General features: G+C 39.1%; 1 long non-coding RNA gene and 1 other non-coding gene across 2 annotated transcripts in view; both read left to right on the top strand.

Moving 5' to 3' along the window:
• Positions 1–15,000, top strand: part of LOC118762922 — a 29,586-nt gene that overhangs the window by 2,108 nt on the left and 12,478 nt on the right. The window contains exon 2 of the long non-coding RNA XR_004998674.1: positions 1,328–1,339. This is a non-coding gene — a long non-coding RNA (uncharacterized LOC118762922). The remainder of the gene's footprint in view (positions 1–1,327; positions 1,340–15,000) is intronic.
• On the top strand, positions 10,054–10,160 carry LOC115211363. Its single transcript, XR_003881629.1, has one exon. It is a non-coding gene; the product is annotated as a U6 spliceosomal RNA (small nuclear RNA).

The following is a 15,000-nucleotide window of genomic DNA, read 5'->3' as shown; positions in this document are numbered from 1 at the left end:
AACAAAGTTTAAATCGGAACTACTTTGCAATGGTTGAACAGGAAGAGTATGTCAATCTGTAACCAGCTGCTAATACGAGAAAATGGAGATAAATATTGGTGAGTTGGCTTTAATTATATATGCAGGAAGGAAAACTCAAACCCCATTCCGAAAATTCTCTCCTGTTTGGTTTTCATAGACATTTTAACGAAGAGAGAAGAAAGTTGTACAACATTTTATACGTTTAATGTTATTTTGAAAAAGTTTTAATTTAGATACCAACACTTCTGACATTTCATCGTTTCTGCTGGTCTGTTTTATTGACTATAACGGAGAAACGAGTGTTGGCTGTTGTCTGCGTCAAGAATAACTGCAAGCTTGCAGTACACCAGAAACGTCACTTTACACGGTATTGCGTTTTTGGTGACCCCCTTCTGTATTGCTGTAACTGTTTGATCCAAGTTAATCATATCGGAAGGATGAGACGGTAAAACTAATAAAGGTGTAGTTCTCTGCTGAGATATTCTTAGGTAAAGCTTTCTGCGAAATTGATTTATCGAAAATCAACTTGTAGAGGTTATAGAATCAATAAATTGGACCTCATCAAACATTTTGCTGTTCTACGATTGATCTGACCAAAATAATAGCTGTTTCGATTTTATGCTGCAGTTTGTGACCAATAACGTGTTTTGAGTGTAGGTTTTAATGAACCAATTACTGATTTACCGTGCCTGGTAGTGACAAGGGAGTATTTGTAAATCAATGTAGAACAAATATATCAAGGAATATTCTTCTTAAAGCATTTTTTCTTTTAGTTTTCTCCCCGATATATATCAGTGAAAGATGTATGCACCCACATACGACAAATTGCATCTAACAAATTGCAACCACTTCAAAAGGAATTGGTCAACTAAAGTCCAAGATAGAGGACATCTATCTAAGGTGCCGAGCAGTGGGATCGGACTCCGAACTATGTGGTTGTGAAGTAAAATTCTTAATCACAAAACCATTAGGGGTTTCTGCCCGTAGTAATCCCTCAATTGAGGATTGTCCTATGTAGATTTACTTCGAACAACACCTGTTACATGTCACGTGTCACACGTCACATGCAGAACCTATCAAACTACAAGACGGACTCTTGACTAAGTTACCCCTAACCCTTTCTCTTGACAATTTTTCTCTCTTTAATGTCTGCAATAAATAATGTTCACCAGCTGCTATTTTACTCTGCGATTTCTCTAGATTTCTAAAAAGAGCTCCTGAAAAAAGTTGACGATTTCGGCCTTCTTTTATTGATGAAGGGGAAAATGTGTAAGAACGACAGAATTAAAGAACAAAAGAATGTTAGAATTATTTTTCTGTTTTGGCAAACAACGTGGAAACGAGAGAGGATGGTTGGGAGGTTCATTTTCATTTCTTTCGTGGAATACTGGTCCATATTCACACACACACAAACACAAAGATTTATCTTGAACGGATACTTGAACGGACGGGTAAATGAATGTCGATCAATACAGCAGTCATGAAGACCCGCTCGGCCTGTCCTGGACTTCTGACTCCTACATGACGTCACATTTCGAAGGTTGTGCTTTTAGAATGGAAGAGCAGGTAACAGTTTCAAAATGCGTCCTGAATAAAAGAGACAGTAAACCCTGCGCATGTGACTGCGGGTGTCGATCATGTTACATTTCTGCGCAAGACGCATCACGTGATCAACAGTTGACCTAAAACGTTATCAAGGAACTATTTCCTACCACGACTAAATGTTGCTAAAACAACATACATACAGCAATCCACAGGAGCCAGTGCACAGAGATCAATGTAGGATAATGTCTCTGTTATTAATACATCTCAACACAAAGAGTATTAACAGATCATTCTCATCAAAACGTCTACGAAAGGCAAACTGGCCCGACATAGTTATTTGGAAGAGAAAAACATTTTACAGCGTCATAGAGACCATCTGTGCTGCAGATGTTAACGCCAACGAAATATGCGGCTTCTCTACCCTGATTATGTAGAGGCGAATGGTTTGTGGTTTGGGTGTTGGACTCATCAGTGTAAGATTGTGATTACGATTCCTGGACTGGATGATGTGTTGTGTTCTTAAGCAAAACACTTCATTTCACGTTGCTTTCGCCCACTCAGCTGGTAAAATTGAATAATCCAGCGGCGGAACGGCGTCTCGTCCAGGGAAGAATATACTGGGTCATCCCATAAATAATGCGTTTTTTTTCAATTGCATAAACTAAAAGTAGGAGGGGGACGGGATAAACTACCTGCATCAATTTGCTATGAAAGCAGGTAGTAATTTTACCTTGTCCTTATTGTTAGTGCAAGTTTTTATGGGTGCAGTTTGATTTCAATAGTTTTTTTTTTCAAAGCTACGATGGGAGTGACAAAGGAGCATATTTGGCATATTTTGCTTTATAAGTTCAATAAAGGCAACAATGCAAAAGTGCGAGGAATATTAATGCAGTATATGGGGATCGGACAATAAGCATCAGCTAATATCAATGGTGGTTCCAGAAATTCTGAGCCGGAAACTACAACCTAGAAATGGGTTCTCTAGAGAAATGTCAAGCGCCGAAGACAGGGAGAGGAGAAACACCAGCACCCCAGGCTAAAGGTCTTCACTCACATAAGGTGTTGTTATCTGTTTGGTGGGAGATGAAAGGTTTAGTCCACTTTCAACTTTTAAACTCGAACCAAAAGATAACAAAGGAGATCTACTGCGAGCAGCTTGAGTGGCTTTAGTCAACATTAGAAGGAAAACGACCATCTTTGGTTTCAGGACGAAAGGTTTTCTTCCATCAGGATAATGCTCGGCCACATACAGTGAGGATGACATTCCAAAGGGTGGAACAGTTTGAATGGGAAATGATGTCCCACCCACCATATTTGCGAGACATTGCCCCAGCTGATTATCATTTATTCCCCAGTCTTCAAAATCCTTTGCATGGAAAAACTATGAATTCTGTAGACAAGGTCAGAAAAGTAGTGGAGGAATACTTTTCATCCCAGACAAGTGAATTTTGGAAGAGGGGCTTGGCAAGTCTACCAGATACGTGGAAGAGTGTTGTACAATACGCCACAGATACCTGAAAACGGTCCTATGCTGCTTGCAGTCTCATGTGGACTAACCTATCCTCACTATAAATTCACATTTACATCAATAATTATTGGTGCACTGGACTATTTTAGACCCAGTGACCATCTGGATACGCTAGGGTTTTTTGAGGCAAAGAAAATGACTGGTTAATACACATTTTATATATACAATCTGTAAGCGGAGCAGTAAAAATATGCACGACATTTCTAAGGTTTAGCATGCAACATTTATGCTGTTGTTATCGAAATTTCAGGAAAGGAACTTGGTTTCTTTGTTAGAAACCAGCTGCTGCCTTTTAGGAAGAATTCATTATAACAAATAAGAACGACAACGAAGATAAGATATTCATGCATACAGGCATATGATTAGGTATCTGCCTACTTACACACACACTCACACACACACATGTATATATACATATATGCAGACATAAATACATACACATGCATGCATACATACATACATACATACATACATACATACATACATACATACATACATACATACATACATACATACATACGGACATACTTACCGACATACATACAAATATACATGGTGCACGATGAATACGAAGACACTTAATTATCAGCGTAATGGTCTTCAAACTAATTAAAAGGATTTTATTTCTTTCAAATCGCTCATGGAAGATAAAATGTTAAACACAAGAAGACATGCATTCATGGTTGCCATATTCGCCGGATAATGATTTGGAAATTGCCAACTGTCTAAATGTTGCTGGACATTTTTGTACTCAAAGTTCGGATGGAATTAGAAGCTTGTGAAGGGAATGTTTCAGCTGTAGCGAAGAGAAGAAAACATTCTAAACGTTCGGACACCGTAAGGACATTACTAAACATTCAACGGATTCGAAGCATAATCGATAACGATACTGGAAAATCAATGAAGACCCTCACCGAAGGACTTCAGGTGTCAGAGTGGTCGATCAGAACTGTGGTGTACACAGACATTCAAGTCATATGCATGGAGGAAAAGTCAACTCATGTCTGCAAAGACAGAAAAACCATGTGATCCATGCCAAGTGGTTACTTAACGAGGTTAAAAACCCCCACGAGCATGGTGGCATGTTCGGTTACTTTCTGGTGTGAAAAACGTCGATCAAAACCCAAAAATCTAACGGAAGAAATGACAGATGTTTGCGCGTCGATCCTTCTGATGTCCCTAGAGTGATGCACACTAAGTTTCCAGCAGCTGAGATGGTTTTAGGAATGGTGAGTAATGAAGGTCATGTCAGGTCGACTCATACCTTTGCAAAGTCTTAGAGTTGATGTTGTTTGATACGTTGAAGTGCATGGCGAGATAAATACAATCAGGAGAGAAGAGCGTATCAATATCGAAATAAAACATAAACACTTGACCCAGAAACTTCCACCATAGCTGTAGGCAAACTGCATAAAGGGAAAGCAGCTGGAAGAGATCTAATGGTTATTGGTGTAAGAGGATGACTTTTTACAGGAAAACCATTAATATGTATATTCAAAAGGAGTATGGAAGGTCAGATTGGCATACCAAATTGGTTTGCATGGATTAATTTCGTGGCAACGAATGAAAGCACCGAGTTAGCAGAAAATTATACGCCCATTGTTTGCCATAACATTATGTACAAACTGTACAGAAGCTGCCTCAACCGATTCCTCCAAGATTATTGTGTGTCCAACAACATAGTGACTGATGAACAGATAGGTGGAAAGAAGGGAGATAGGTGGGGCTGTGCCGAACGAATTTCGATAAACAAAGCTGTACTGTTTGAAGTAAAACAAAAATAAACATCGTAAAAGCCTTACAAAAGTAAGGTTTCATTCCAGGAAAACATTTGACTCTCTTCCCCACTCATGGCTGCTGAAGGGTCTCCATTTGGCAGAAGTGAATGCTACCATATTTGCTGTCATTGATAAGCTCTTAAGACCTGGGCGACAATTCTTACAATTAGAACTGAGAGCGGAACAACAGCCTCCAATGTCATAAATAATTTGAAAGGGAATATTCCATGGAGATAGTCATTTTGTAATTCTCTTCGTTTTGGTGTTAAATCCCTTATCATTTCTGCTACAAAAAAAATCAGATGGTTACATGCTAGAGTCTGCAAACGCTAGTGGTACCAATGTAACCAACAATTTATTTCTGTTAACTACGCCAGCCACCGAAAATGATCGAGCTGATGCTAATAACATTTTCAGCTTACATAAGAATGTAATTTGGTCCAAAGAAATCTTCATATTTGATTGTTGAGAGGGAAAATCAGTGCCACAGGACCTCAAACCGGTGCATCAACAAGTTCTGCATATCTCTTGTTTCCCCACAATGAATGCTATAAATACCTCGGCATTATTGTAACATATTCGGAAGTGCTTTGAATAAAGATAGAGTGAATCAGAAAAATATTCAGTTGGAATTCTCCTCTTACAAGATAAATATCGCACATTGCATTCGCAGCACCGGTGCTGGTTTCACCATTTAGTCTACTTAACTGATGTGCAGAGTAAATCCACTGCATAGATATTAAAATCCGCAATATCCTGACCTCTATTAGAAACATCCACGGAAATAGGGATACTGACAGACTCTACTTAAGAAGGGATGAAGGGAACAGAGAGGCTTGAGGTTAGTGCAGACAATATTCGAATGTCGAATAGTCTCTTTCAGGCAGCACCTGCTAAACAACAACAACAACAACAAAATGAATACATAAACTTAGTACAGAAAAACGAAGAGAACAAGATCCTACATGTCGGTAATGAGATCCCCAGGGAGCATTCCCTTCCCGATGACCTCCCGTACAACCCCAAAACGTCCGGACACACACATACCTCAAAGACCGTCCTGGGATAAATATAGAGACACTCCCCTACTGTTGTCGAATACATACATAAACACAAGGAATATAAGTGGAACATTCGTATGAAAAACGTCTGTCAAAAAGCAAACATAACAGGCCAATTATTGTTGTCTGAGACAGACAAGAAAAACTTTGTAGCGCCGTAAAGATCAGCTGCCCTGCTGATGTGAAAAGAAGAGAGAAAGAAGATGAGTACCGAAAACTCTTTACTCTTTACTCTTTTACTTGTTTCAGTAATTTGACTGCGGCCATGCTGGAGCACCGCCTTTAGTCGAGCAAATCGACCCCGGGACTTATTCTTTGTAAGCCCAGTACTTATTCTATCGGTCTCTTTTGCCGAACCGCTAAGTGACGGGGACGTAAACACACCAGCATCGGTTGTCAAACAATGCTAGGGGGGACAAACACAGACACACAAACATATACACACACACTCATATATATATATACATATATACGACAGGCTTCTTTCAGTTTCCGTCTACCAAATCCACTCACAAGGCATTGGTCGGCCCGGGGCTATAGCAGAAGACACTTGCCCAAGATGCCACTCAGTGGGACTGAACCCGGAACCATGTGGTTGGTTAGCAAGCTACTTACCACACAGCCACTCCTGCGCCTGCTTCGAAACTTTCAGGTTCTATTCCCAAAATTATAAATTTACATTTATACCAATAATAATTGGTGTATTTAGTTCTGTTAGAAAAATCCAAAGTGATCTGGAAAACCTGGTGTGTTCAGGAAAAGAAACCAATCAGTTAATTCGCACATTACAAATAAGCAGAACAGTAAAAATATGGAAGACTTTTCTCAAGTTGAAAATCTTTGTGTTTTGTTATCAACATTCCAACGATGGAGCTTTGCAGTTTGGTTAGAAATCAGCTCATACCTCAGAGGAAGACTTCAAATGATTAAAAATAGAAGAGAACATACACACATACACATACATGCAAACACACACACACACACACACACACACTTTCAGCTTCATACTTGTTATTTCTAGAGCAACAGGATATATATTAATCCGTGTCTGGAGCAAAGTATGGTTGAACTTGGGGTCTTGGAAAGAGAATGTAAATCCTTAATGCATATACAAGAAATGATCGCGATACCGGGAACGATATAAATCTGCAAGATTTTTTTTAAGATCTTGCCCATCGCCAATCGCCCGTTGCCCATTACCTTTTTCTCATCTTCGATCTCATTGTCTGTCTCGAATACGAAACGTGGTATCAAAGCTCAGCGCTGGATATAATTATTTCAATAGCATATCTGTAGAGATAATCTCAACGAATAATGTAAAGCGCTCTTCTAACAGCAGTAGAAGGCGGGCTTCGCTTCTAAAAACGTTGAATTAACTTTATGGTATATCGAAGTTCCATAACAAAATACCGTGAACTTACGAGTCATTAGTATTAAAGGATAATGAACAAAACAAGGGGCTTATCATCACAACCGTGCTACTAAGAGAGAGAGAGAGAGAGAGAGAGAGAGAGAGAGAAACGATCCGCCGTTCGAGCCCGAGTCTATTTGCCGCCTTACTGGAAGTCCATTGTCTGCCGCCCAGTTCGATAACTTGTCCGCAGTAAAGGTCCTTGTCTACAGTTCGTCTCTTACAAATTCACGGACAATGCTACACACACACACACACACACACACACACACACTCTTATTCATAAACATACGACGGATTTCCACAGAGTTTCCATTTATTAAACCCGCCCAAAAGGCATTAGTCGGCCCGTAGCCACGGGAGATGTCTCTTGTCCAAAGTGCTTCGCAGAAGGATCGAACCTATTGCTGTAAGGTTGTGAGGTAAAATTCTTAACCACGCAGCCACGCCTGTATATACATTATATCTATCTATTTATCTATCTGTCTATATAAATGTATATATGTGTATGTGTGCACGCGCGCACGTGTGTATATATATACATGTATATGTATTATATTATATATATATTTTTCTTTTATTTGTTTCATCATTTGACTGCAGCCATGCTGGAGCACCGCCTTTTGTCGAACAAATCGACTACAGGATTCATTCTTTGCAAGCCTAGGACTTATTCTATCGGTCTGTTTTGCCAAACCGTTAAGTTACGGGGACGTAAACACCCCAACATCGGTTGTCAAGGGATTGTATGGGGACAAACGCAGATACACAAGCATATACATTTATAAATATATATGTATATACATACATAAATATATATATATGTATATGTGTGTATATATATATATATATATATATATATATATATGCTTCATATATAAATATATAAATATATATATTCATATATATATATATATATATATATGTGTGTGTAGGAGACTGGGGAGTGAACCTGGAACCATGTGGTTGGGAAGCAAGCTACTTTATTTCATAAAATTTGTCATCATAGACAGTACATAGAGTGTGTAGCTTTGCGGGCTGGACAAACACATTAATGAATGAAAATGAAATAGAATGAATAAATGAGAGACGAAACCCAACACCCGCCGATTGGATTTTTCTCGAAAACATATTTTCTTTTTTTCAAAATCAATATGAGGTTTCAAACCTCTTACAAGAAGGAGGCACTAAAACCTCTTACTTAACATGTTTCTTTTTTAAACACACAATTGAGGTTATAAACCACTACAAATAATACAATAAGATGAGGTTTCAAACCCTATAACGAGGGTCTTTCACCTCCTACTCTTCGATATATCCATCGATATATTCATCATTATCTTCAATGCCGCTTGAGTTCCTGTATCCCGCCATTTTCCATGCCTCACTCATGTAGGACATGTAAGTCGTGTAAGGGCCACCCGGCCATATGCGACACTCCTCCCCAAATCCTTTAAGCCTTTCCCACAAGGGCATATCTACTGTCTCTTTATGTTCTACTATTTTTCCACCTCCCCGCCCTTATAGAAAAAGATAATTAAATTGATCATCTTTAAGGGTGGGGGTGGTTTCTTCCACCGTGGGTGGCACAACTTCGGGACATGCAGACGGCACATCATTTCCCCGCTGAGATGACCCGTTCTTCTTCCTTCTTTTTTTTCTTTTCTTCCTGACTTCGGGAGAGTGGAGCTCTTCCGCTTTGTCCGGAGACTCTCCCCCGCCTCCCGAAGCCTTAGGTTACTTCGGCGGGCAACTATTGTTGCCCGCCTTCTTCCTTTTTAATCCTTTTTCAGTTGAGGAGGCTGAAGCCTCCTCGACCACATCCACCTCTCCCTTTGACCGGGTAGGGGAGGTGGCATCTAGTGACTGTTCCAGGACCATACCATGGACCTGGAGGCAGTTCCTTTTAATGTGGCCTGGCTGCAGGCACGAGTGACACGTGGGGGGATGTCCCTCAAGTATCACCGGATACCTGCAGCCAGCCATTTTCAAGAAATCTGGAAAAATCAGATCTGTTGCGGCCGATGGGATCCACAGGGTCAAAATCGCTTTTGACCCTTCCCAGTCGACCGCAAGCTACGTACCACATAACCACTTCTGTGCCTCTCGCTCAGGGATTTATTATTGCTTGTTTCCACTTTTTCGAGATTGGTGACTTTTTGTCATTCGAAAAAGTATATATATATATTTGCATTGAGAACCATTTCCCATCGCCAACCGGTGACGGGTCAATACCCAGAAACTCGGGTCCGTGTGTATCACATCATGCTGGAGATGGGAAGGATGACTTTCCTTTGCAAATACTGATAGGGCACAGGTAGTGTGTCAATAGCCAGCTGGAGGAGATGTCTTCCTTGGGCTACAAGTTACAATAGCGTCAGCCCTTAAGGGTTAGCCACATTTAGGTGGCAAATATACTTCACGATATATATATATATATACGCAAATAAACACACGCACTATATATCTGTTCTCCACTTGTTTATTATTGTTCTTATGTTATGTCCATTGTCTGGAAATCTTTCGTCACACACATGTGACCTCTTCAATGACTTTCCACCCACGTTTCCTTTTGTTCTGTTTAGTTCATTCAACACACGATTTCACATCAGGTATCTGGCAAAATATATACATAAACGTAATATATACATATACATATGTGTGTATGTGTGCGCGCGCGCGTGTACGTGTGTATGTATGTATAAGTTTATACTTGCTATGGCAGTATAAACACTAACATTGGAACGGTATAGAGAAGACTAGCATAGCCCCGACGCAAGAATGACACCTAAATTCGTGAAGGGTCCTATAGTTTTCTAGGCGACGGTGTGGACATGAGGTGAGAAGTTTTCTGGCCAACCATATGACCGCGCGTTCAGTCCCACTGCGTGCTACCTTCGGCAAGTGTCTTTTACTATAATGCCGGGCCAATCAAATGGAATTAGTAAACGGAAACTGAAAGAAGCCCGTCTTATATATATTTGCGTGTGTGTCTTTTTAAGTGTTTATCTGTCGCCACCGCTTGGCAGCAGATGTTGGTATGTTTACGTCGCTTTATGAATTAGTGGTTCGGCAAAAGAGACCGATAACATAAGTACCAGGCTTTAAAACCTAATAATAATAATAATAATAATAATAATAATAATAATAATAATAATAACAACAACAACAACAACAACAACAACATTTGCAGTACCATACACTGGCTCTCATGGCTCTTGATCTTAACTAATTGGATGTGTCATCATATACATTGTTTTTTCTCCGTATAAAAGATGGGTTATAGCAAATATTCTGCACAATACCACAGATTTGTTTGTCAGTTACTTGACCATAACCAGTTGAGCATGTCCCTTAGAGGCTGACGATATGTGCATCTCTGATCATTAGCAGAAGTAGTGGGGGAGCATCAAAGGCGTGTGTTGAGAGGAATTCTTTGGGAGTTGGATAATTCACCTCTGGAAACATGGGTGTTTCGTTCGACATCCTTAAACAAAGTTTATTCAGGGACCATTTGAGCAGGATGGGCTAATCATCCTGAAGAAAATTCTCGCTGGGCCACCACCAGCAAGGTCATGCGATATTTGTCTTGATATGTTGCGCACATATGGTTGTGATGCATGTGCCTGGTGTACCTTTATCAGATGTGTAGTCATGATGGGTATACTGGGCTTCATATATTTTACTCCATTGTCACTTTGATGGCATGCACTACACTCTCACTCAATAATAATAATAATAATAATAATAATAATAATAATAATAATAATAATAATAATAATAATAACAATAATAATAACAATAATGATTTCATTTATTTGCCACAAGGGTGAAGGATGAGGAGGACTATACAGAGAGAGACATAAAGTGTTGGGGTTTACATATTATAATGAAATCTTTATATATAAAAGTCAAGTTGTGTGTCTGTCTCCTACGATTTAGATTCCTAACTACTCCCACATTTTGCCGTGCAGTGTAACCAAAAGCGGGTATCTTATAGTCGTGATTCATATCGAGCCCTTCTGGGTATTAGCGCGCGTCTACGATGAGTCTACGATTTTAAAAATAATTTACCATCATTTTTTTCCATTTTAATGCATTTCTTTCACTATTATATAAGGGAAGTAACTCTCTAAAATGTCTACGATGAGTCAACGATTTAAAAAAAATTTACCATCATTTTTTTTCCATTTTTAATGCATTTTTTTGCTATTTTTTGGCTATAACTCTCTAAAAATGCTTATATAGTTATTTCCCTTACAAACCGAGCAACGCCGGGCGATACTGCTAGTGATTTATAAAAAATGAAGGAAAGAAAGAACAAAAGTATACACGGTATACGCTGAAAAAGAAGGGACATATGCATAGCATACAAAGGTTTAAAAAAATGTAGAGGGGAGGAGGATAGAGATGTGGCCCTCCTGATACAGGAAGGTCGCTAGGGATAATCGAGAAACCCCACTTTTGGAGCTTTCCCTGAACCCGCAGGAGCGAGTGCCCTCTCCAGTTCCGTTCCTCCGACTCACAAGTCTACGCGAATAAGTACTGGGGGTCGATTCATTCGACTAATAATTCTCCAAGGGTGTGCTCCATCTTGGCCGCAGTCTAATGATTGAAACAAGTAAAAGAGAAGCGAAAGAAAATAGAAGTCCGTGTAACATGTGCATTCTATATATACAGGGTGTCCCAAAAAATGTATACACATAGTGGTTCGGCAAAAGAGAACGATAGAATAAGTACTAGGCTTACAAAGAATAACAAATTTACAATTATTTAAGGTGTGTATACATTTTTTGGGGACACCCTGTATATGAGAATATATAGTTTTATCGTGTGTGTGTGTGTGTGTGTGTATGTGTGTGTGTGTATATATGTGTGTATATGTGTGTGTGTATATGTGTATGTGTGTTTGTGTGTGTATCTTGCTTATACACCTCTGTTATAAATTTGTGCTTGCACTTGCATATAAACCTGGTTTCCCCACCCATGTTCACACACACACACACACACACACACACAGAGAGTAAAAGATAATATACATACAATATGACACACACGAAATCTAAACACATGCATATAACACACGCACACACACACACACACACGCCCAAATGATACAACATGCACACACAATATATGAAAACGAACACACATACACAATGTGACACGCAATGTAAAACACACACACACACACACACACACACACACTGTGTAACACATACGCATTGCAGTATGCTCGCAATGTAACACATAGAAGCAAAGTAGCAAACACACACACACACACACACACATACACACACACATACACACACACACTTCAACCTGTATTAATATTTACTGACACAAAACTCCTTTTCTTTCTCTCTCTCATTCTCTCTTCCTCTTTCTTTCTCTCTCTCTGTCTCTCTCTCTCTCTCTCTCTCCGTATCATTCAATCTCAGTCTTTATTTCTGTCTCTCGTCTATCCTCTGTCTATCTATCTATCTATCTATCTATCTATCTATCTATCTATCTATCTATCTATCTATCTATCTATCTATCTATCTATCTATCTGCTTTCTGTATGTCTCTCTCTTTATCTCTCTCACACTCTCTATCTATCTATTTCTATTACATACAGAGGAAACTATAGTATGTGAGATTATGCATACATTCATATATGCATATATTAATACATGTGTGTGTGCATATTTATTATATATATATATATATACATATATAATGTATATATATGTATGTATATATATATGTATATGTATGTATGTATGTATGTATGTATGTATGTATGTTGTATGTATGTATGTATGTATGTATGTATGTATTATGTCTACATACGTATATATATATGCGCAGGAATGGGTATGTGGTAAGAAGCTTGCTTCCAAACCACATGGTTCCGGGTTCAGTCCCACTGCGTGGCACCCTGTGAGTGGATTTGGTAGATGGAAACTGAAAGAAGCCCGTCGTATATATATATATATATATATATTATATATATATATATATTATATATATATATATATAATATATATATATATATGTATATACATATATATACATACATACATATTATGTATTATTTTTGAGTCTATGTTGGTGTGTCTACATCCCCGCAACTTAACGGTTCAGCATAAGGGACCGATAGAATAAGTATTAGGCTTTCGAAGATTATGTCCTGGAGTCGATTTTTTGGACAAAAGGCAGTGCTCCGGCATGGCCGCAGTCAAATGAGTGAAACTAGTTAAAGAATACGTTGTGTGTGTGTGCGTGTGTGTGTAAAAGTTGGTGAAACATTTGAAGTAAATTAGTCGTTTGGTCACAACTCAGACCAGATCGAGCAGACCTAGTATGAAAGACGTTCCAGCCATAATCATCTCACTTATTCCTATCTCTATGACTATACTGACCGCTGTGTTTTTATAGTTTTAAGACAGTAGAGTGTGATTTAAAGGCCATTTGACTGCTATATCAAATATCGCATGACCTTGCAGGTGGTGGCCCAGCGAGAATTTTCTTCAGGATGATTAGCCCATCCTACTCAAATGGTCCCTGAATAAACTTTGTTTAAGGATGTCGAACGAAACACCCATGTTTCCAGAGGTGAATTATATATGTACATATATAATGTATATATATGTATGTATATATATATGTATGTATGTATGTATGTATATATGTATGTATGTATGTATGTATGTATGGATGGATGTATGTATGTATGTATGTATGTATTATGTCTACATACGTATATATATATATGCGCAGGAATGGGTATGTGGTAAGAAGCTTGCTTCCAAACCACATGGTTCCGGGTTCAGTCCCACTGCGTGGCACCCTGTGAGTGGATTTGGTTGTGATGCATGTGCCTTATTGCATGACCATGTGGCGGTTTTCCTGTTGGTTCAGATAAAATCGTTGCAACGGAATGCTTCGAAACTTTAATTTAGGTGGATTTAAAAATAGAATTATTCGTATATTTTGGGGGTTTGTTGGTGGGTTGTATTGTGTGGTAGTTTTTTCCGTTTAAAGAAATGGAACCAAACATTGCCATCTTTGTTCAAGAGAATGGTAATTTGGTGTATTGAGGCGGCGAGCTGGCAGAAACGTTAGCACGCCGGGCGAAATGCTTAGCGGTATTTCGTCTGCGTTACGTTGTGAGTTCAAATTCCGCCGAGGTCGACTTTGCCTTTCATCCTTTCGGGGTCGATAAATTAAGTACCAGTTACGCACTGGGGTCGATGTAATCGACTTAATACCTATGTCTGTCCTTGTTTGTCCCCTCTGTGTTTAGCCCCTTGTGGGTAATAAAGAAATAGGTAATTTGGTGTATTTAGTCTAAACTAGTTGTTGTTGTGTTAGTCCCAAGTATATCTTGATCAAGGTAATTCTAGGTACCTGTTTCAATCGGTTGACCGATATGCGCAACCCAAATGTACCCCCTCCTCACTTCCAGCACAAGACTCCTGATATACGCATTGATAGTGAGGTTCAGTTTCGTTTATTTAATGACCTGAACGAGTGGCTGTGTAGAGCATATTCATGCTTGAACGTGCATCCAGTAAGTCCGATGTAATTCTCGTTGTTTTCTGCCGAAAGCACTTTGTCTTGATTCAGCTAGTGCTTTTGTTAGTAACTGCTTCAGGGAAGGCAGGATGT

The sequence above is a fragment of the Octopus sinensis genome, linkage group LG4, assembly GCF_006345805.1.
Source record: "Octopus sinensis linkage group LG4, ASM634580v1, whole genome shotgun sequence".
In the NCBI taxonomy this organism is placed as follows: domain Eukaryota; kingdom Metazoa; phylum Mollusca; class Cephalopoda; order Octopoda; family Octopodidae; genus Octopus; species Octopus sinensis.
This window is presented reverse-complemented; position numbering and strand designations above follow the sequence as displayed.